Source organism: Megalobrama amblycephala, linkage group LG15 (genome assembly GCF_018812025.1).
Source record: "Megalobrama amblycephala isolate DHTTF-2021 linkage group LG15, ASM1881202v1, whole genome shotgun sequence".
Lineage (NCBI taxonomy): Eukaryota > Metazoa > Chordata > Actinopteri > Cypriniformes > Xenocyprididae > Megalobrama > Megalobrama amblycephala.
In genome coordinates, this window is record NC_063058.1 from 1133953 (window position 1) to 1156187 (window position 22235).

At 39.8% G+C, this 22235-nt stretch overlaps 1 pseudogene and 1 gene segment (V, D, J or C); one reads left to right on the forward strand and one right to left on the reverse strand.

Moving 5' to 3' along the window:
- The window catches only part of LOC125247272, a 241774-nt pseudogene that overhangs the window by 134896 nt on the left and 84643 nt on the right, over window positions 1-22235 (forward strand).
- The window catches only part of LOC125247270, a 213203-nt gene that overhangs the window by 105212 nt on the left and 85756 nt on the right, over window positions 1-22235 (reverse strand).

Sequence of the window (22235 nt, forward strand, 5' to 3'; positions counted from 1 at the left end):
GCTGCTGCAGTTTATTACATGAACTAATAATGAGCCCAGAACAGTGTAGAATGAATGATAGAAAGTGTTCAGTGACCTTACAAAATATTAATAATGACCAAATCAATAATATACATGATTCTGTCAATAGATTTCAGAAATGTGTGTATAATTGTTTGATATGTTTCACAACATGAAGAAGTTGTTGTAAAATGTGTTTGTGACTGATCTACAGTCTTCAGGATAATGATTTAAATAGAGAGAGTCACTTTGCATTGTGACACATGCTTCAGTGCTCTGAGAGTGTTTATAGTGCTGTGAGTTTAACACTTCATGACTGAGAGCAGAACAGAACACAATCTTCATCATCACACAAGACAAAAGAACAACAATGAACTCAATCACCTTCTTCATCTGGACTCTCACACTGTTTATTCAAGGTAAGACTGATAAAACTGACTCTGGTTTTGGTGTTCTTGTAAAAGTATATGATGGTCGTAGTTTTAAACACTAATTGTTTTTCTTTTCTCTTCTTCAGAATCCAGAGGAGTGACTCTGACTCAACCTGAAGTTAAAACTGTCCAACAGGGTCAAACAGCTTCAATAGAGTGTTGTATAGATGTAGGAATATACAGCAACTACTTAGCCTGGTATCAGCAGAAACCTGGAGAAATTCCTAAACTTTTATCGGATGAACAGCCGTTATACTGGAACTCCATCTAGATTCAGTGGCAGTGGATCCAGAACTGATTTCACTCTGACCATCAGTGGAGTCCAGACTGAAGATACAGGAGATTATTACTGTCAGAGTGAACACTGGATCAACAGTAAACCTGTGTTCACACAGTGATAAAGAGTGGTACAAAAACCTCGGTCAGTCAGACGTCACAGTGATGCACTGATACAGCTGAGAGATGGAGGATGGAGGATCACAAACAACACAATGCTGTATCAAACCTTTCAGAGACTTTATTTATTATGATATATTCATATGTTTTATCCATTACTAACTGAACAAATATGTGTGGTTCTTGTTCCAGCAAAACTTGACACTACAGTGTCATCTAAGGCCATTTTCATGCCTGGCTCATTTGTAGAGTTAAATAAACCAGAGAAAACAAATACATTGTGACACGTACAGTTGTGACACAGCCTGTTTCGCTGGTCCATTGAGTCAGATTCACTACAATTCAACTGCTGCAGAGTTTGTTCAGAGATCTCAGACTTTTTTTTTTTTTTTTTTGTGCAGATCTGAGCATGATTGCCATGTTCATATATGCCTAAACAAACCAAACTAGTGGAAAAATGCACCACATTCTGAAAGAAATGCTCCAAACACTAGTGGTGCTCACTGCAGAACCAAATGATATCCAGCTCCACCTATATGGACACAATGGGTGAAGATAAGTTTAGTGATAGGGTTATGGCTGTGGTTAGGGTGTGGTTGGACTGTCTAGCTCCACCTGTTTTATCCAGAGAAGGGGAGCTGGACATCAAGCTCCACCCAAAGACAATACAAGCCGAGTTACTTTGAGCATACAGTCCTAAAAGCTGTGTGTGTTTGTGAAAAAAAGTGAGTTTATAATGAAAAAACAATGGAAAAAAAGAAGGAAAAAAAATGGAATGTGATTTGACAAGATCCTCCATTAGAGGGGACCTATTATGCAAAATCCACTTTTGCATAGTGTTTGGACATAAATGTGTGTTGGCAGTGTGTGTACACAACCACCGTTTGAACATAGAACCGCCCTGAGTGAGTTCACAGCGAGTCCGCCATTGCTTCACTGAAGAGAACATGTCTGCCAAGCGTTTTAGGTGTTGTGCAGCTGGATGGATTAATCCACAGAGCTCTCTCCATTTACTCCCTAAACTGGGTGGATTAACTTGGTTTTCCAGGGAAATTCTCCCTCAGTTCTGTCGAAATTCGTTTAAGTCTGCGTGAATCATTTCACACCGGACTGCTTTGTGAACGAATATCAATACTAAGGGACAATACAAAACAGAGACTGTGCTTGAAATATACTACTCAAGGATAAAACTGTAAAAACAAGTAAAAACTGTTTGTGATCCAGCTTAAAGACTCCAGAGTGATGCTGGATACGGCGGTAATGAAGGTGAGAGCACTTTATTACAGTTCATCTGAGTTTATTTACAGATATAAAATGTACCAGTTTATTAAGCACCACCCGAAAAGGCATAAGGTTTTATATATTTGTTCACTGTTAGTTGTAACAAGTGTTCCTGTGTACTTCACTATGTGTGTTGGTGATAATACAAGGATAAGAGAGAGGGATTATGGATAATATTTTAATGCACGCTTGCACTGTGTTTTAATCTCTTACAGTGATTTTCTAGGGTGAAAACAGACGCTTCATCTTTTGTGTGAAGTACAATAAACGTCATAAAACTCATCTGTAAAGTTTTGGCCATCATTCGGACGGCACAATTGTCCTTTACTTTACTGACCTTCCACAAAAGTGCTGCTGCATGACTATAAGAGCATCCTGAACCTGCAATACATGAACAACCCGCTGTCTGTTCTTCACCTGTCACTGATGCTAGCTCCAAAGCCTTATGATGTGATATTTACTCCTACTGGTGTCATGCGTGCCAGAGCCAGTCGCGTTTCCACTGTCATATATGCGATGCTAAAGACTTATGTTAACCATTAATAAATGCACACATTTATGGAAAATACCAGAGACTGTTGAGGAACATAGACGATTCTTGTATGATTATAATCATGTATTTATTTGGTTTAATGTTTAATCTGTCTCTTCCCTTTGTTGATACCGGACAAATGCATACACATATCTTTCACAGATTCACACACTCTGGTTAACTTGTATAACTCCTAACTCCTGTTTTCATCTCATGAGCTCCCTCTGTTGCTCTGGCTGAAAGCATAACAGTAAAGTGAGATAGAGAGATCGCTCAAACGTCTTCCGACTGCATAATTTAGAGGAAAATACAGTTTTTTACGATTGCTTACACACTAAAATTAAAAGTAGTACACTATTAGCAAAACCTTACACTCAAGAAGCAAAACATCAGCCCATATTTGCACAACTATAAGCACATTGTCAACCTCACACTTGTTGCAAAACTTTACACACAGTGATTTGCAAAACACTAAACACACTTAACATACACTACACACAAAAATCTATCATGAAGTCACTTCCTTGCAATACCAAAGCACTGACTGTCAAAATACCGCACCGTCCAACCAATTGGTTCAACACAGTCATCAGGTGTGCAAACACTTGTTTGCTTAATTGTAGACACACCAATCAGGTGTATAAGCACTATAAAAAGCAGCAGGTGAGTTCATCGGCCTTAAGCACAATGGAAAGAGTCAGAGAAAGAGTAAGACGAGGAGGAGAACGAGGAGGAGGAGGAATCAACAGAGGAGGAATCAACAGAGGAAGAGGAAGAGAAGGAGGCCATGCTGGAGGTAGAGGTAGAGGTAGAGGAAGAGGAAGACAAGAAGGTGCTCAAAGAGGACCGAATCTGACAAATGAGATCCGCGCAACACTGGTTGACCACGTTGTCAACCACGGCCTGACGCTGAGGGAGGCTGGACTGCGAGTACAGCCAAATCTAAGCCGATACACAGTGGCAAGTGTGATAAGAACATTTCGACTGGAAAATAGGTATTGTAAAAATATCATCATATCAAAAACATCTGCACGGTTTCAGTAACTGCTTACAGTACTGTATTCTATGCACTATCAGCACTTCTGTTACCTTTTCCTGTGAAATTACTGTACTATTGTATACTGTTTTTTTTTTTCTACATAGGATTGAGGGTCGGGAACGACAAGGGGAAGGCCTCCTATGTTCACAGAACAGCAAGAGAGGGAGATAGTAAACATGGTTTTGGCCAACAATGCTATAACACTGAATCAGCTCCAAGCTAACATTGTCAATAACCACGCCACTTTCAACGATATCCATCAGGTCTCAACATCAACACTGGCACGCATCCTAAAAAAAACATATTCAAATGAAGCAAATTTATCGAGTGCCTTTCGAGCGCAATTCCAAAAGGGTGAAATGACTGCGGCATGATTATGCAGAGGTATGTATTCACTTTAGCAGTGTGATCTTGCATACTGTCTCATAATCTTTTACTGTACTGTAATATGTATACTAGATCTACACTGAACTACACAATTTTGCCTGACACTGTTCTTCAGAGAGTTTTACGAATGGATGGAGAGGAGATCCAGCATGAGTTCATTTACGTAGATGAGGCTGGGTTCAACCTGACGAGAACACGAAGGGGGGGAAGAAACATCATTGGCCACAGGGCAATAGTCAATGTTCCAGGGCAACGTGGGGGTAATATAACACTCTGTGCAGCCATTACACAGAATGGGGTCCACCACCGCCATGCCCATATGGGCCCTTACAACACAGCACTCATACTTACATTCTTGGACCAATTGCACAACATAACAGCAACAAATCAAATCGATCATATGCAATACATTGTTGTCTAGGACAATGTGTCTTTCCACCGCTCTGCTCTGGTTCAGAACTGGTTTTAGCAACATCCACATTTCACCGTCCTATATCTTCCACCATACTCTCCATTCCTCAACCCTATAGAAGAGTTTTTCTCAGCATGGCGGTGGAAGGTATATGATCTCCGTCTCCAGGCTGAGGTACCCCTCATCCAAGCCATGGAGGAGGCCTGTGACCAGATGGAGGTAGCAGCAATGCAAGGATGGATTCATCATTCAAGACGTTTCTTTCCAAGGTGTCTTGCTAATGACAACATTGCCTGCGATGTTGATGAAATTATCTGGCCAGATCCAGCTAGGCGAAGAGACAATGTCTAGTGTTTTTTTTTGTTTTTGTTTTTTTTTTTTACAGTAAACTTACAGTGCAATACGTAAAATGACATTTTGTTACAGTATTATGAATCTCCATGTCAACATTTTGGGCGTGTTGACAAATAAATGAGTTTCTTCAGTCTGCAACATTGGTCTTGTGTAGTGTTTGGTGAATTTACATTATATTTGTACTTTGTTGATGGTAGCCTACTCTAATCATAGGGAAGTAGAAGTGCTAAAAGTGTTTTAGGTTTATCACAGCAGAGTGTAACTCGTGCAAACAGAGTATAGTAATGTGAAACGTGTGTGTTTCATATGGTAACAAAGTGTGGTTTTTAAACAGAAGTGTATAGTTTTTACAAGAGTGTTTAATTATGCAAAGGATCTGTAGTGTTTTGCTAATTGTGTGTAGTGTTTTGAAAACATGGGCCCTGTTTTGAAAATCGTGCTTAAGCAATCCAAAAAACTGTAATAGAAATGCTCAGAAAAGTGATGTAAACATAGGGTACGCTATCAATATATTTCTAAATGTGTAAGCCTTTGGACTTTAAAGCCTTAATGGAGTTGTTTTGTGCGTTCTTGTGATCGTAAATAAATGGAAGCAGATGCAACTGATTAAGTATGTGTTTTCTAAATATCAATTACAGTTTTTTTCACTTGCTAACATACTTTTGTCCATTCTGTAGTCACATTTTCAAAACTCTAAACACATTTAGCAGAACATCCGTCTGTTGTGGCCATACCATTAACACAATTCATGTCGTTTTCACACAAAATGCAGTCAATTAACATGTTTCTTAAATGCTTATATTTTCTTTTCATATAAGCTTACCTCATACCAAAATCATGGATCTTTCTCATCTGATTTGCAAATGCTTAAACACAGCAAGTCAGAAATTAAGACCCAATGTTCCAATCTTTAAATATAGGATAAAACCTATACTTTTGCAACAACAGCAGCACAAAAGTATTGAAAAAAATATATAAAACAAATACTGAAACAATTGATAAGCATTTTTTATTAGCAGATCACTGAAATATTGAGCAGATTCCAGTCTCAGTTGGAAGTATAGTCAGGGGTTGAACTTCTTTCCATTACATGGACATACACAGTAAAATAGGACTCTTTGAATTCGATTTGTTCAGTGCGGATGAAAAACAACACAGAGGAGCAGAGAGAAAATAATACCTGAATAAGGGAGAAGAATAGATGAAGGAGGAAAGGAGAAGTTGGATCAGGACAAGGGATAAGAAGAGGTATGGGAGAGGAGGAAGAATGCTGGACTGTGCATCTCTGTTTTTTTCACTTACATGTGGAACCTATGAAAGCTTATTTCTGCCATGCATAGAAAATAAAAAAGGTAATTATGTCTTTTTATCTCACAATTCTGACTTTTTAAACTCAATTCCTATAGTTTATATGTCACCATTCTGAGGAAAAAAGTCAGAATTGTGAGATGCAAACTCACAATTGCAAAATAAAAAATAAATAAATAAATAAATAATAGAATTGTGAGATAAAAAGTCACAATTACCTTTTATACTTGTTTTTATTCTGTGGCGGAAAAAAAAGCTTCAACAGTAACCAAAGGCCATGTATGTTGGATTTGTTGTTGATCAATGGCAGCAATTTCATGTTTTCATTTCAGTAAAAGCTTCATGTAAATCTTTTACTACAACGATTCCTCTACCACTGTTCCATATATGCAGAATATGTGGTCTGCGTAGGGCACTAACTACCAAGGGGACACCATCCCACCCTCTATGAGGGCACCATCAACACCACACACCCAACCCCAGAAAGAGATTTCAACCAAGGGGCCAAATGAAGTTCTGCATAAGGGACCCATTTGACCAGTAGCTGCCCTGAGCAATTCTGTTACTTTCTTCTTCTCTTTTTCTGCTGCACATTCTATAAAATAATGACTCACTTCTGCTGCCAAGAATGCACACATTCAACACTCAACCAAAAATGTAGACTGGCTTGCATGCATTATACTATTACTGCAGTAAAAGGAAACTGAATTATAAAAACAATATATTTCATGTTTTCTCTGGGTAGAACCGAAACATGACAAGTAATGCAGTTTTCATAATGCCATCAACTGTCAGTATTTTGACAGTCATTGCACTATGATTGACTATTTGTTCATGTTGAATAGAAAACTAGTGCTATGTTTTGACAGAACGACTCAATTTTGAATCAGGTTTGCTGTGTTTTAATAGAGTTAGTATGTGTTGAAAAAGGTTTTTAACATTTTGAAATGTAGAGTTTGTGTTTATATAACAAAATATGGTTTTGGGCAGAAAATTAACTATTTGGCTACTTGTGTGATGTTTGTGTGTTGCTGTGTTAAGAGTTTAGAAAAAGTACTTTAAGTATTGCTAAACGCTTGTTAGCAATTGAAAAAAACTGTAGATTCAACATGATTTATGTGCACTCCTGACATAAATTAATAAATTACTGTTACTGTAACATTTTTTATTGTAAAACATGTTCAAATATTGATGCTGGAATCTTAAAACTTTAAGTAAAAGTCAAAGGTATTTGGGGTATTTTGAGCTAAAACTTCACATACACACCCTGGGGACATCAGAGACTTATTTTACATCTTGTAAAATGGGGCATAATAGGTCCCCTTTAAACAGAGGAACCTCATCTTTCCTCTCTCTCTTTTGTCTCTTCATATCATCTAATTTTTCTCTCTTTTGCTCTCTTTTCTTCTCTCTGCTGGGCTTCTTCCATCTCCCTGAGGTATGTTCAAAAACTATCCTTTTTTGTTTGTTTGGAGAGTAGTTAACTACATGTAGCGGTGCTACTAGTTTAACTACATTTTTCAGTAGCTTGTATGTAGTTCAGCTACTTTTAAAACAGTGTAGCTTTTCCAGTAGTTAACTACATTTTCCAGCAAGTAGCGGTGTAGCGCGACCAAAAGCTACAAGCTACGTTCCGTTTTGCGTTCTGACGAGCTTGCGATGCATTGAAGCAGCACAGCACAGTGTCTGCAGATCACGAACTAAAACCATGCATTACCGCCATCTATTGTTATATAACGCAGCTTGCGGCTTTATCAGTTCATCAGCAGTTCATCGAGAAGAGATCGTCTGATGATTAAAGGACAGGAGTGGGTTTCACACTGCACAAATCGATTAGTAAACGTTACGCTTAATTTATAAACAAATGATTAAAACGCTGTCTGTGTTGAAGACTTTAACCACATACAGGTGAATACTAATTTTAAATTGATTGTCCTGCTTTATTGCAGTATCAAATGTATGCAAACTCTTTTATTACAGTGGTGACCCGCCTTAGTCTAATCTGTCCCGCCAGTTTTATAATGAACATAAGATCACTAACGCGATGTTTTGCATCATTGCATTGGCGAAGCATCCGTCAATTGAACAGAAAACAAAATCGTGACATAGCTTATTAGTGCGGTTATCACACGGCAAAGGCTGATCTAATAAAATAGGCTGCGCGTGTTTGAGAATGTTCACGCGAGAAGTGCATGATTCGCATCTCAAAGCTTCATCACTGCATGTGCTGTGAGTTTAACCTGCATTTTTCTGTCTATCCAATTTAAGTTCCGGTTCGGTTTAAGTGCAGGTCCGGAATCAAATCATTGAGGGTGCTTCTGAAATAAGTGAGGGTGCTATAGTAAAGTGCAGATGTAATGTGTAAACAACAGCTCCACAATAAGAATAGCAATGTATAGTGAGATTTAAGATTAAGTCATTTTACACATACTTGGAATAGAATTTCAAAAATATTGATACAAAAATTCTAATATTTTTCTAGTCTGCATTTACATTGCTTATTATTATTTTTATTGCATATTTTTGTTCCGTGTTATGGTAGCAATTTTTAGCATGAATCCTGCATTTATATGTAGATATCACTTCTGAAACTGCAGAGTGCAATTGGTGGTCAGTCCTCTCATAGCATGAAAAACAAAACTTATATTAAAATTCTGAATGTATTATATATAAAGCATGCAAAGAGAGTCAGTGTGAGATATAGGCTACATTTAAGTATTGTATCTTTTGATATAGTTTACAAAATAAAACAGTACGCTTTGAAATCATAATTGTAGTGCATTGTTTTGTTTTAAACCCCAAACATCTTACTTAAACATTCTTCATTAACAGTTATCCAGTTAGCCTATTTGTAATGAGATGTAATTAAAAATAAATAAATAAATAAAATAAAAGTAGTTTCAATGTAGCTAGCTACTTTTTGATAGTAACTTGTAGTGTAGCTAACTACTTTTTCAAAAGGGTAGCTTGACTGTAGTTTAACTACTTTAATTTATGAGTAGCTTGTAGCTTGTCAAACTACAGTTTCAGAGTAGCTTCCCCAACACTGTGTTTTGCACAAGTGGCACTTTCACATACACTATTAGAGATGCAGAGATGTTGTTGAAAATGTTCTGTGCATGAGTCAAGAAACTTCAGAAAGTCGCATTTATGCACAGAAAAGAGAGGACACCTGTGGTGGAGGTGCAGCCTGATGATGAGCTCCAGCCAGACCTCTTGGAGCAATAGTGACAGAGACACCATTTTAATTATTGACCTTGAATAAAAGACAAGACAAACATGCCTAGGCCCATGTTCATTCCCCAGGAGAATAACAGGGAAGTGTTGGGTGGACAGAGGGGAACGGGATTGGCAAAAGACCTCAAGCTGGAATTCAAACTTGAGTCACCAGAGACACAGTGGAGCTATACGTCAGTAATCTAACCACGGGACTATCTGCACTGACACCCATGTGCATTTTATTTCACTTTGAACACAAATTATTAAAAACTGTTGCACTTTTTTAAGTTTTTCATGTAAAAATATGAAAAAAATAAAAATAAAAATAAAAATCACTTACTTCCTATTCCCAACTTGCTTGGAAAGTAGTAAGAGTTATAATGTATTATCTATAACTGAAAAAAAAAAAAAAAAAAAAAAAAAAAAAAATTGTTTGGCAGCCTTCTCTTCTTGTTTTAATCACGTTTGTTGTGTTTCCTGGCGTTAATAAAGCTTTGGAATTTACTGTAACCTTCCAACGAAAGCTCTTTCTCAGCAGCAGAAAAAAATTGGGCGTGTTCTTTGGATGTAGTCAGAGCTTTATGAAAAACAGACCCAATGTGCTTACAATGTGCTTGACTTTCTTATTCCAATGAGAGAAATACACTGTCAGTAATTTCAACCGTGTTTTTAAGCATCTCTTTCTAAGTTCAAATGCCAAAAGACATTTTAAAGTTCAATAAAAAAACAACTACATTTATCTGAGATGTGAACTGCACTCTCTAAATGAAGTTCTTCAGTGTAGAATTAAACTTTTGTTGCTTCTACTGATTCTCAAAGCCTGATCTGATGAATCTCAACTTGATCATGATGAACAATTGCAGAATTAATAGTGATTAACAATAAATCATTAGAATGTTTATATTATAATATACTGGACAATGTTTAATCCTGTACATGCTAAACTCATCTCTTTATGCTATAATTTAGAAGTAAATGTTCACTGTTCATAAGTGGGCATCTTCACTTCACTATATATATATATATATATATATATATTAATTCATTAGTGTTGTACCTCATAGTTAATCACCTTCTCCTCAATGAGTCTTTCATGGTTATCATGAATAAAGGTGACGTGTGAATCATGACTCCTGTCTCTGTGCTGTATATTAGTAATGGATATGATTTTGAATGTAATGCTGATGACTCTGATGCGAGATTTACAAACAAAAGTTCAGTGAGTTAAGGCCATTTAATCCCACTGGTCCAATTGTCACCACAATTTCTCCTCACATATTTTGGTATGGTATTAAAAAACAACTCTTATTATGAAGCATATGTTCATTTATAATGCAAATTCAAGATGTCTGCATGAGTTCTGGGCAGGTCTAACATTATTGTGTAGTTTGGTCATGTGACCACACACATTTATTTCCTGGTACTGCCATCTTAACACAATGATGACGTTAAAATTCAGAAATGACAGTTAAGTTTTCTAAGTAAATTTTTGAATAGCTCATACATTTTTTGCACACATCATCATGAAAGGGTTATCTATACATACATATTGAAATTATATTAATACATGGTTTATTCTGTTGTCAGACTGCAGATAAATGAAGACGGTCACAATTGGGACCGGTGGTATAACACAGGGAGTCTATGTCCCCTATGTTAGGCAAGGCAAGGCAAGGCAATTTTATTTGTATAGCGCATTTCATACACAATGGTAATTCAAAGTGCTTTACATAAAGAAGTGTCAAATACATAATAGAAATAACAGTGAAAACAGAGAATTTCGAATATCTGAATGGAAGAGCTAGGAAGTTTCAAGGAGTTTTTTGTTGTCCATCAGAGCGGATCTAAATGGATCTTCCTCACACATCAGGACCGCTGTCTAGCTCTAAGGCACTTCGAACTGATACACAAAGTTTCAATCCCCCCTTTTGCCAAGACACCTCAAACTGCGCCACATCTATCTATCTATCTATCTATCTATCTATCTATCTATCTATCTATCTATCTGTCTGTCTATTTATCATCTATCTATCTATCTATCTATCTATCTATCTATCTATCTATCTATCTATCTATCTATCTATCTATCTATGTCTGACTATCTGTCTGTCTATCTGTCTATCTATCTATCTATCTATCTATCTATCTATCTATCTATCTATCTATCTATCTGTCTGTCTGTACATATTTATTTCAGTTTATAATTAAGTTTTTAATAATTATCTTCCATTTTCCTACAATTTATGTCATTTTGTCATAATTTTATAGATTATTTGTGCCGTACTGCTGCATAGGAATGCTATTTTGTCCTTTTTGAAACTGAGCCAGACAATGTTTACTTCTTTGTTAATGGAATAATACACTAATTTCATCTATTTAACCCAACCCAACCCAATTTAACCTTAAACTAATTGCTGGAGGTTTGTCATTTTGTAAATACATTGACACCATAGACCTAGACTTCCTGTGTTCTACTACCGGTCACTTTTGTGACCGGACATAAAACCCATTTTTTCATGGACTTTTCAATATTTTTTTTTTTTTTTTACGTAATTGACATTGATTGTTTACAGTTTTTCTCCATTGGTTTGGCTCATTTCTTGAAACAGAAATTACATTCTCAAAACAACATGAACAAACCTCCAAACCACTTGGCAACTGTTCACAACAGAATTGATTTTCTCATTCATTTCATCAAATTGCAAATGTCTCAGTACATCTTTGCAAATGATTAAGTACAGGTTGCCTACATTTAGCACAATTTCCAAGTGAATAGATTTTGTTGATCGAAACTGATTGTTGATTCTCAGTCTAATGGTTGGTCGCTCCAAAACGTGTCAGCGTCATTTCATTGTATAAGTCATGACATGCACAATAGTCTGTTCAATTGTCAAAATTAGTCAAGGACATAACACCATGAATACCATATATGAATCCTTGAAACATTTGATAAATTTATTACAGCAATTGACAGTCAGGTGAAACTAGAACTTGACTAACGAAGGAGGAGTTTCACACATCTTAGATGACCCCTGAAAATGAGAGAGGTCTCGTAGGGGCTCACCTACCACAATATGTCATGCACATCCTGATATTGCTGAGTTAGATGCGTTCCTGGGTCAACATATTTTGTTGATCCTGGAACAACATTCCAGTCTGAAAATTTAGTCTTAACCCTATTCCTACCCTTAAACCTAACCCTACCCATAAGTTATCCCCAAAATCAGAGGGAAATGACAGATGAATAATACTGATGTAGAAGCACCAATTCATGACATAATCTGTAAACTTGTCCCTCAAATCTGATTGGTTGATTTGAATGTTGTTCCAGGATCAACAAAAATGTTGACCCAGGAACATGTTGAACTCAGCAAAACCATGCAATATGCAATATGTCATTGTATGGGACAATGTGGCCTGTTCATCAGGGCCTGGTTCACTACTCATCCAAGGATGGTTATGGTGTTCCTACCACCTTACTCTCCTTTCCTCAATCCTGTTGAGGAGTTTTTCTCTGCTTGGAGGTGGAGAATGTATGAGCATCGGGCTCAATATCAGAGGTCCCTGCTCCATGCAATGGATGCTGCATTTGAGGTTATTACAGGAGATCATTGTAGGGGATGGTTACGTCATGCACGCCGTTTCTTCCCTCAATGCATCACAAGGGAGAATGTACGCTGTGATGTGGACTAGAATCTGTGGCCAGACAGACAGCAGCGTGTGGATGGCCAGGAGGGTGAGGACCGTGGTCAGGAGAGGGAGGGTGAGGACAGCGACCAGTGAAGAACTGTTAGTTGTGAAACTCCAGCTTTATTTACAGCACTGATGTATGTGTGTGAATGATAATGGTTACAATTTCCTTGGAAGTATGAGTGCAATGTGTGATGTCAAACCTTGGAGGCTACTCTTACCCTAAAATCCTATTTCTTTTTTTTTTCAGTTTTATACACAATTGTATTCTGTTAGCTAGACAAAAAACAGTACAGTAATCATTGTCAATGAAGGACTGGGCTAAGACTGAAAGGTGGACATGAGGGATATTTCAATGGTCCTCTGCTATAGTGACAAAACATCTAAACATTTTGACTTGCAGTGCTTACACAATGCCAAAGGGACAAAACATTTTGGGGGCACTGACTGTTTGAATGAGAAGGAAATTTAGTTTTGACACATGAGTGAACTGTTTTGGGAGAGGTATGAGCTTTTGCAGGTGAACCATGGTGTTGTGCCGAACCATCTAAGTTATTTTGGCAAAAGCACCAAGAGTGTTGAGAATGTCCAGTCTGTTTCAAGAAATTAGCCAAACCAATGGGGAAAAACTGTAATATCCTTACAAATACCATACAAATTCATGTATGTCATCTCTGGGAAAAATTTGGGATTAAACAGGTTAAACACAGTTTATGGTGGGCTTGCTAAGTTCTGATCCTGTGCAGACATTACAGGAGATCTCCTTTTTTTAAATTTATTTCCTATTGGCTGGTTTTCTTCAATGACCCTCTCAATGACCCTCCCCGAATGCTGTTAGGGATGTTTCATCTCATGAATTAGAGTGATGCAGATAAGGAACATGCGCACATATAAAAATTATCTTACAGTTTCTGGGGGCTCGTCCTGGGTATATATAAAGGTATCTCAAGGACTCCTGGAGATTCAGCTGGAAGTTCTCAGTCGATTAACTGAGAAAAATCAGGATCATCCCAGGTAAGTGAAATTCTTTTTTTTATTTATCACCCAGAGTGATCTGAAAGAATTTATACAACCATAGAAAAAAGAAAGTAATTTATCTGTCGATGGAGGTTCAAGAGCGTTATTATATAACATTAAATGACTAAAAAAAGGAATTCAAGAAGCTGAAGAGACACTTATGACATAAGTTTCTGTGGAAATTATGTCTCTTTGATTCTGAGAACTAATAATTTTGTGTGTGTTTTAATTGTGTTTTAATTTATGCAATTGCCGCTTGACAAGGGTTTATGAATACATCATATTTGATTAATTTTCTTTCCAAGATGACAATTACCTCTTAAACCCATTTATTTGTTTGTTTGTTTGTTTGTTTGTTTGTTTGTTTGTTTGTTTTTTTAATAAGAAAAGCACTTCAGAAGTAGAAATTGCATTTATCAGAACTCATGGGATCTTATAAAAATAATTGAAATGGCAAACTAAGTCTATATACTACATATTTAGAACATATATAGAAAATATGAATTCCTTGGAGGACACGTCATGTAGCTGACAGATGTAGGTATCGTGTTTATTTTGTTTTTCCTTTTTTTTAAAAATTCAAAATATTTACAAACTTGTTATCTAGGCATACATCATGAATTATATGACATATTTCGATTATAAAATATGTGGAAGTGAATTTGTTTTGTCACGTGATGAGTTTGTACCACAATTCAGAGCTGTCAGATTCATGAAATTTTCCCTGAAATACATAAAAGTAAGTGGCCAGTGAACTAGGAGAAGAATAGAGTAAACTTTATGGTTACATACACAATGTGTATCTGATATGAATAAAACACTTTGTCAAATTATATATTTGAAAGAATTATTATTGCAGCTTCCATAGACATCAGTGTAGGATTTTGAATTTAACAAACTATAAATGTCTTTTTAATATTGCCCAGTACTTCATTGAAATGTCTGTTTAAATGTTTGAAAACTAAAATACACCTGATGTGGTTGAAAACACTCAATAGTTATGATATATGACTAGCGCTGAGTGTGTCCATCTCTAGCTCAGCACCAAAGCACATTTGAATTAAGGTGGTGATCTGAGGAGGGGCTTACACAAACACAGTGGACTGGTAAATTAGCCCACATTGAAATTGATGGGCAACCAGATGTCATTTAATTGAAGAGTTACAATTCTCTCACTGCAGTTCCATAATTTTGAAGAACTTTTAAACAACTGATTACTTCCAATGAGGAATATGATAATCAGATCAATAGATGACAATAAGTGTGTAAGCAAGAAAAACTTTTTTTATGATTCTGATTCCCTTTCATGGGAACATCGACGCTGCGTTGAACGTATTGGGATCCCCTTTGCGTGATTACGTCTTGAAGCACTTGTGAAATCGAACCAATAGGGTGACGGGACGTCAGAGCGGGTGACGTCACGGACCAGGAAACTATAATGCACTCTTGAGAACAAAGAATGCCAGCTTCTGTCTTCAGCAAGCACTCTGTGTTATTGTGTTTCTTATTTGGTGTTGTCTGTCCGCTACATATACAGCTCGAAAATAGCTCTTCATCTGAGAGCAAGAGTATTTTCTGTACACCTAAGCATATATACAAGATATGGCAAGCAAACAGCAGTTTGTCAAGTGTGTTCATCCTTGCCCTCGCTTCATAACGGGTGGGGATACACACAAGGGGTCTCATTCATGAAACACGAGCAGAACGAATTTTTGTGTAAATCGTGTGTAAAGTGGTTCTGACGTAAATTTTTGGATTCATTAAAATGTTCGTATTTTCCAAATGTTAGTTGGTACGAAAGAAATCTATACCTGCTCCCAGCCATGTGTAAATAGAGCGTTTAACATCCGAACGTTTTGCTTATTAATAAGGCTGCATTTTAATTCACCTTAATAAGGTACATTACACAGCATTTTGAAAAAAATATTATATATAGTAATTACATACGTTTTTTCTTTTTACTTTTATTGTGAAAGCCAGTAATAGCATCTGCAAACGGAGCACTTTAATCAAATAATTAATTGATTTCAATAGGGCTGGGCAAACTAATGGCCCCTTAATTGTTATGGAAATTGTTTCCTATAAAATGGCCAAAATCCTTCATTTGGTGTCATAATATGATGCCCATATATAGTTGTCAGTCGGATTTAATGGGCGGGATTTATGGTAATTGAGAATGAGCATGCACGCGCATCCCATTTACGACTGATTGGAATTCATTAACACACACACATTTCACTATCACTTCTGACGTTTACGAAGTATTTGTGAATCAGGAGAAGAGTTTTCGGGAAGGTCTCTTTACACGCAAATCACTCACATATTTACTTGTATATTTACGAATGTTTCATGAATGAGACCCAAGATGTGCATTGTTTTTTTAGGAGTGGAGCATGCCCAGGCAGCTCTCGAGGGAGCTGTCTGTGTGCATTGCGAAAAGCGGGGTTAGAGATGGGTCCAGCCTTATCTCTGTATCTCTGCCCTCACCTTTCAGACCCAGTGTCCCCCAGTGGGGCTAAAACAGTATGGTTATGGGGCGATGCCTCGGGTAGAAGAGACGCTTGCGAGCTATCTCTCGCCCAAGGAAGCCAGAAAACAGTCAGTGGCCTTCCAGAGGTTCCTCCCCCACCGCTCTCTTCCCCCCGAGGCTGCTGAATGGGAGAAAAGCTCAAGTTCAAGATGCTTACACTCACCCAGTCATGCACTGTAAAACAGTTTCAGAGACTGTTGGGTCTGATGGCAGCTGTGTCCAACGTGATACCTTTTGGCCTGCTGCACATGAGAGCCTTACAGTGGTAGCTCAGGAACAAGGGGTTTTCTCTGAGGGGAAATCCTTTTTGCGATGCCTTCATAACTTAGTCATGTGGAAGAAGCCTTGGCTTCTTGTCGTCGCATAATGCTAATGACGGATGTTTCCCTCACAGGCTGGGGGGCGAACATGAGTGGTCGCTCGACTCAGCGTCTTTGGGAGGACCATCTTCTTTCCTGGCACATAAATCAGCTGTAAATGGTGGCGGTATTTCGAGCTATCAAATACTTCCTCCCAGACCTGAGGGGCCACCATGTGTTGGTTTGCACAGACAACATGTCGGTGGTCTCCTATATTAACCATCAGGGGGGTCTGAGGTCTCATCAGTTGTGCAAGTTAGCCCATCGGATCCTCCTATGGGCCCAGGGGAATCTCCTCTCCCTGAGAGCAGTTTATATCCCGGGGCATCAAAATGTTGGAGCAGACATCCTGTCGAGGCAGGGGCCAAGGCCCGGTGAATGGAGACTCCACCCCGAGGTGGTGGAGCTCATCTGGAAGAATTTCGGTCACGCAGAAGTCGACCTATTTGCCTCGAAAGAGACCTCTCATTGCTTGTTGAGGTATTCTCTACTCACCCGGGGTACGTCTCATATTGGTAGCCCCATTCTGGCATTCTGGTGTGGTTCACAGACCTAGTGTCTCTCTTAGACGGCTCCCCCATGGAGATCCCAATCAGGCAGGACCTTCTGTGTCAAGCGGGCAGCACGATAACTCAACCCCGCCCGGAGTTATGGAAACTTTGGGCCTGGCCTCTGAGGGGGCTGGGCTCATAGAATCTGGTCTCCCAACCAAGGTTGTGGAGACCATACTCCACTCCAGAGCTCCTTCCATGGGGAAACTTTATGTGTACAAATGGAAGCTATTTGGTACTTGGTGTAGTCAACTTCAAGTGGACCCGTTCCACTCTTCTATCAGTCACGTACTGCGATTTCTCCAAGAAAAATTCTCGGATGGTCTATCACCTTCTACTTTGAAGGTTTATATAGCAGCTATTTCTGCCTATTATGCTCCTTTGGGGGATCTTCTGTGGGAAGAGATCCCCTAGTTATACGCTTTCTTCGTGGTACCCAGAGGCTGAGGCCTTCTGTACGTTCAAAAACTCCGGCCTGAGACTTGGCTATTGTGTTGGAAGGGTTAGCTGAGGCTCCCTTCGAACCTTTAGAGGAATTATCTGGGGAAGTTCCTCACTCTAAAAAACCATCTTTCTGTTGGCTATATCATCTCTTAAAAGAATTGGAGATCTTCAAGCACTTTCTGTTGCTCCTTCATGTTTGGAAATTGCACCTGGGTATGGTCAAGACTTTCCTGCATCCTAGGTCCCCACCAATGTCCCAGGGCCTATCATACTGCAGGCCTTCTGTCCTCCTCCTTTTGCAAATCCGGATCAGGAAAAACTTAATCTGCTTTGCCCAGTTAGGGCTTTAGATACCTATGTCCACAGAGCTGCCCTGAGGTGGAAAACGGATCAGCTATTTGTCTGTTACGGGTCTCCTAAGAAGGGAGGCCCGGCGTCTAAGCAGAGAATGAGCAAGTGGGTGGTCGAGGCCATCTCTCTTGCTTATGAGTCATCCGGGCAGCCTTCACCTTTGGCTCTCTGGGCACACTCAACTAGGGGTATGGCTGCCTCAAAGGCTTTGATCTCGGGGTTCCCCCTTAACGAGATGTGTGATGCGGCTGGGTGGTCCTTTCAGTATACCTTCATTAGGTTTTATAACCTTGATTTGGGATCCACTTCGGGGTCCTAGGTGCTCAAAGATAACAGACAGGCACTTGGTACTATGGCATAGTTGGGATAGGGTTCCCAATGTGTTCAACGCAGTGTCGATGTTCCCGTGAAAGGGAACGTCTCGGGTTACGTCTGTAACCCTGGTTCACTGAATAGGGAACGAGATGCTGCGTCGCTTAGCCATACTCCCTGCACACCTGTGAGCATCTTGCTTCAGCCAAAATCAGAAGCTGACGTTCTTTGTTCTCAGGAGTGCTTTATAGTTTCCTGGTTCGTGACGTCACACGCTCTGACATCCCGTCACTCTATTGGTTCGATTTCACAAGTGCTTCAAGACATAATCACACAGAGGTGATCCCAATGCTTTCAACACAGCGTCTCGTTCTATATTCAAGGAACCAGGGTTCCCATTCAGTCGATCACGTTCGACGTACGTCGGACAGACCAACGAATAGGAATCTCGCTAGAGAGGCCAATCTACTTCGAGTGTAACTAAAACGAGCCAATGCACATGCATCAGCTGCTCGCCTCACAGCGCGGGTATATAATGAGCAGCAGGTGCGTTGCATCTTCAGCTTTACCCTTCGGAGCCGAACGGTGTTTGTTCCTGTTCTTTGCAAGCAAGTGTCTGCTAGAAGACGAGTCAAGCTTTTTGGTTGAACTTCTCTTTTTTCCGAATGCGGGCGAACAGCACAGCAGGGGTCGAAGTCCTCTCTTTATTTTCTGTTTTTTGTTTCGTTTGCCATTATTGAGCAAATGGCTGTTTTGACAGCGTCAGAAGGCTGTTCTCACAGCCGGTACCGTGTGCTTTTAAGTGCTGAAAAGCCGCCTTTACGGCTGGTAAGAGTGAGTGCCTTCAAAGAGAGAGAGAGCACATGACAGGCTGCACATAATCCCTGTCTGTGTTGCGACGGCCGTTCCCCTGCGTGCTTCAGCACTTTTAAAAGAGTAAAGTCCCTAAAAGAGCTTACACAAGTAGAGCTTGCGTCTTTTTAAAGATGACATTCTACTTGTGTGCTTCTGGATGTGGTCATTTCCTGTCCTCACTGATGGCCACGATCACTGTTTCACATGTCTAGGCACTTGCTGAAACGATGCTCGTGGGTGGTTTATGTTTTCATATGAGAACATGATCACGTCGACACGCCAGTCGTGACTCTTCTTTCTCCGGGAAGCTTGAGTCCCCTCTGTTGTTGGCCAGCTGCTGCTTGTGTGTAAAAGCACAGCCGTGGGTCTGCCCGACACTCTGGGAGACCGTGGAGATCAGTGAGAGCAAACCTTTTCGTGTGCCGTCGAGCTGTCGGGCTGCAGCGCGGGTTGTCACGGCAACCCAGCGCTCGCTCAGTGCTCTAGATGCGCAGTTCCCTTGCCTAATCTCCATTGTAGCGCCCTCTCTGGTGCACCAGAAGAAGTCTACTTTGCTGATATGGCTTAGGTGACATGGGGGTTAAGGGGTTCCTGTGGGGAACCAACCCCCTAGGGCCCCTCCCTCTCTAGCACATTGCAAGCTGTGCAGTTTCTGGATTGGATTGCTGGTCCTTCTCATAAGGGAACCTAGCATTTAATTCAGAGCTCCAGCTGAGGGTCAGACGTTGATTGCAGCATTGGAGAGAGTGCTGTTATGCTCTGGAAATGAGGGGTGACGCTGCCCACTGTAATGGTGTGTGCTTATGCTGACTCAGATTCAGAGTTTACAGCCATGCTTTCCCGGGGGTTCCGGATGTGCATGGAAAACTTTGCAGTATGGAGCTATTTTGGTGCCATAAATATGGAACGCCAAGAGTGCCAAAATCTGCATACGTTTTTCCTCTCTCACTGCCCTCTTGGGTGGGGTGGCTGTGCACAGACCACACCCACCCTGCATGTGAGGCCAAGGCACTCTTTATGCATGAGGGTAGTTCTGTGCTGGGGTTGAGCTGCGCTTGTTGACTAACCATGATCAAAGTCACGGCGCAGGCCCTCGGCCAGATGATGTCCACCACAGTGGTCCAAAAGCGCCCCCTGGCTTACCTTGTGAGGTGCGAGAGGTTGTCAAGCTAAATGCTTTCTCAATGCTCCTATCTCACGAGGTGGCCTTTTTGGTGACACTGACGAGGACCGAGCCCAGCAGTTCTCCTCAGTTAGTAGCAGACCGGGGAGCTTCCCATGACAAACCATTGAGTTCCTCTTGGGCCGCCCGTCAGTCTGCTCGTCGCCAAGGGTTTCGTCCCCTGTAAAAAACTCCGGCCCAGCCTGCTCTACTGTGTCCGTTGCGGGGAGATGACACCTCCCGTCTCTGCTGCTGTTTAAGTGGTTGGTGAGAAAATCACCCCTGGGACGGGCGACCCAGAGATGGGTGGGGTCCTTTTATTGGGTTTGTTTCTGTTCCGCCACTGGCCCAACAGCCAGCGGTACCCAAATTTCAAAAAAAAAAAGAAAAAAGGAGCAGTTCCTCCATCTCCTGGTCTGAAGAGGGCTTGGAGAGCAGTGGGAGGATCATCCCCTTCTTCCTTCACCAGAGGGCAGCAGCGTGCAGTTTGAGAAGACAGCCACTTCTCACTTCAGTCCACTTCACTACAGTGAAAGCTGTCGATGCCCATGTCTTGTGTGCAGAGATCGCGGTCCTACTGGCGAAGGACGCAATAGAGCCGGTCCCTCCAGCCGATATGAGGTCAGGGTTCTACAGTCCCTACTTCATTGTACCCAAGAAGAGCGGTGGGTTACGACCTATCCTGGACCTGCAAATTTTGAATCAGAGCCTTCACAAGCTACCGTTCAAAATGCTCACGCAGAAACGCATTTTTGAGTGCATCCGTCCCCAGGATTGGGTTGCAGTGATTGACCGGGCTGGAGTGCCCCTAGAGCAAGTGTCCCAGCATGCTGTGGTATTCACAGATGCCTCTGCCACCGGCTGGGGTGCCACGTACAACGGGCATGCAGTGTCAGGGGCACATTTTAGTAAATTGTGTGCAAGATTTAGTAAATTGAGGGAACGAATTAGTAAATCGTGCGCACGATTTAGCCTACTATTTTTTCCTGCATGTCATGTCCACATCCAAAGCAGATGGAATTATAAAAATCAATAGTTTCAACTGAGATCAGACATGAGAGACCATGAAAATTAATATTCTTGACATTTCTGAAACTAATGATCTTTTTTTTTAGCACACCTTAAAAATGTAACATTTAAATTAAAAGTTAGAAGCTTATGATCACAGTATTTTAAACAGTATTTTATTATTATAATAAAGTGAAAACATTTCTGCCTGAATGGCAGCTAAACATGTAAACATTGTTCTAATGACAAACACAATAGGCAATGAATGGAAAACTAGTTTAAGGCATTGTTGAGTGATTAATTCTATATTAATTCATGTTCTGCCCACATTAATAAATAAAAGAAATGATCAGATTCAGCATCGATGTATTCTGGTAAAGCTACTAGAGAGACAATCTCTCTGAGTTCTTTCTTTGCATTTATATCTGGTAAAATGTATTTTCTGTATTTCATCTTAGCTACAATCTTTGCAAAAATGTTGAATGTTGAAATTCATGTTTAATTTTTAAAATCTTATTTATTATTTAATATGTTTACTTCTAAATTGACAATTTTTTTTTATTATTTATTGAAAAATTGTATATGTGTGTTTGTGCG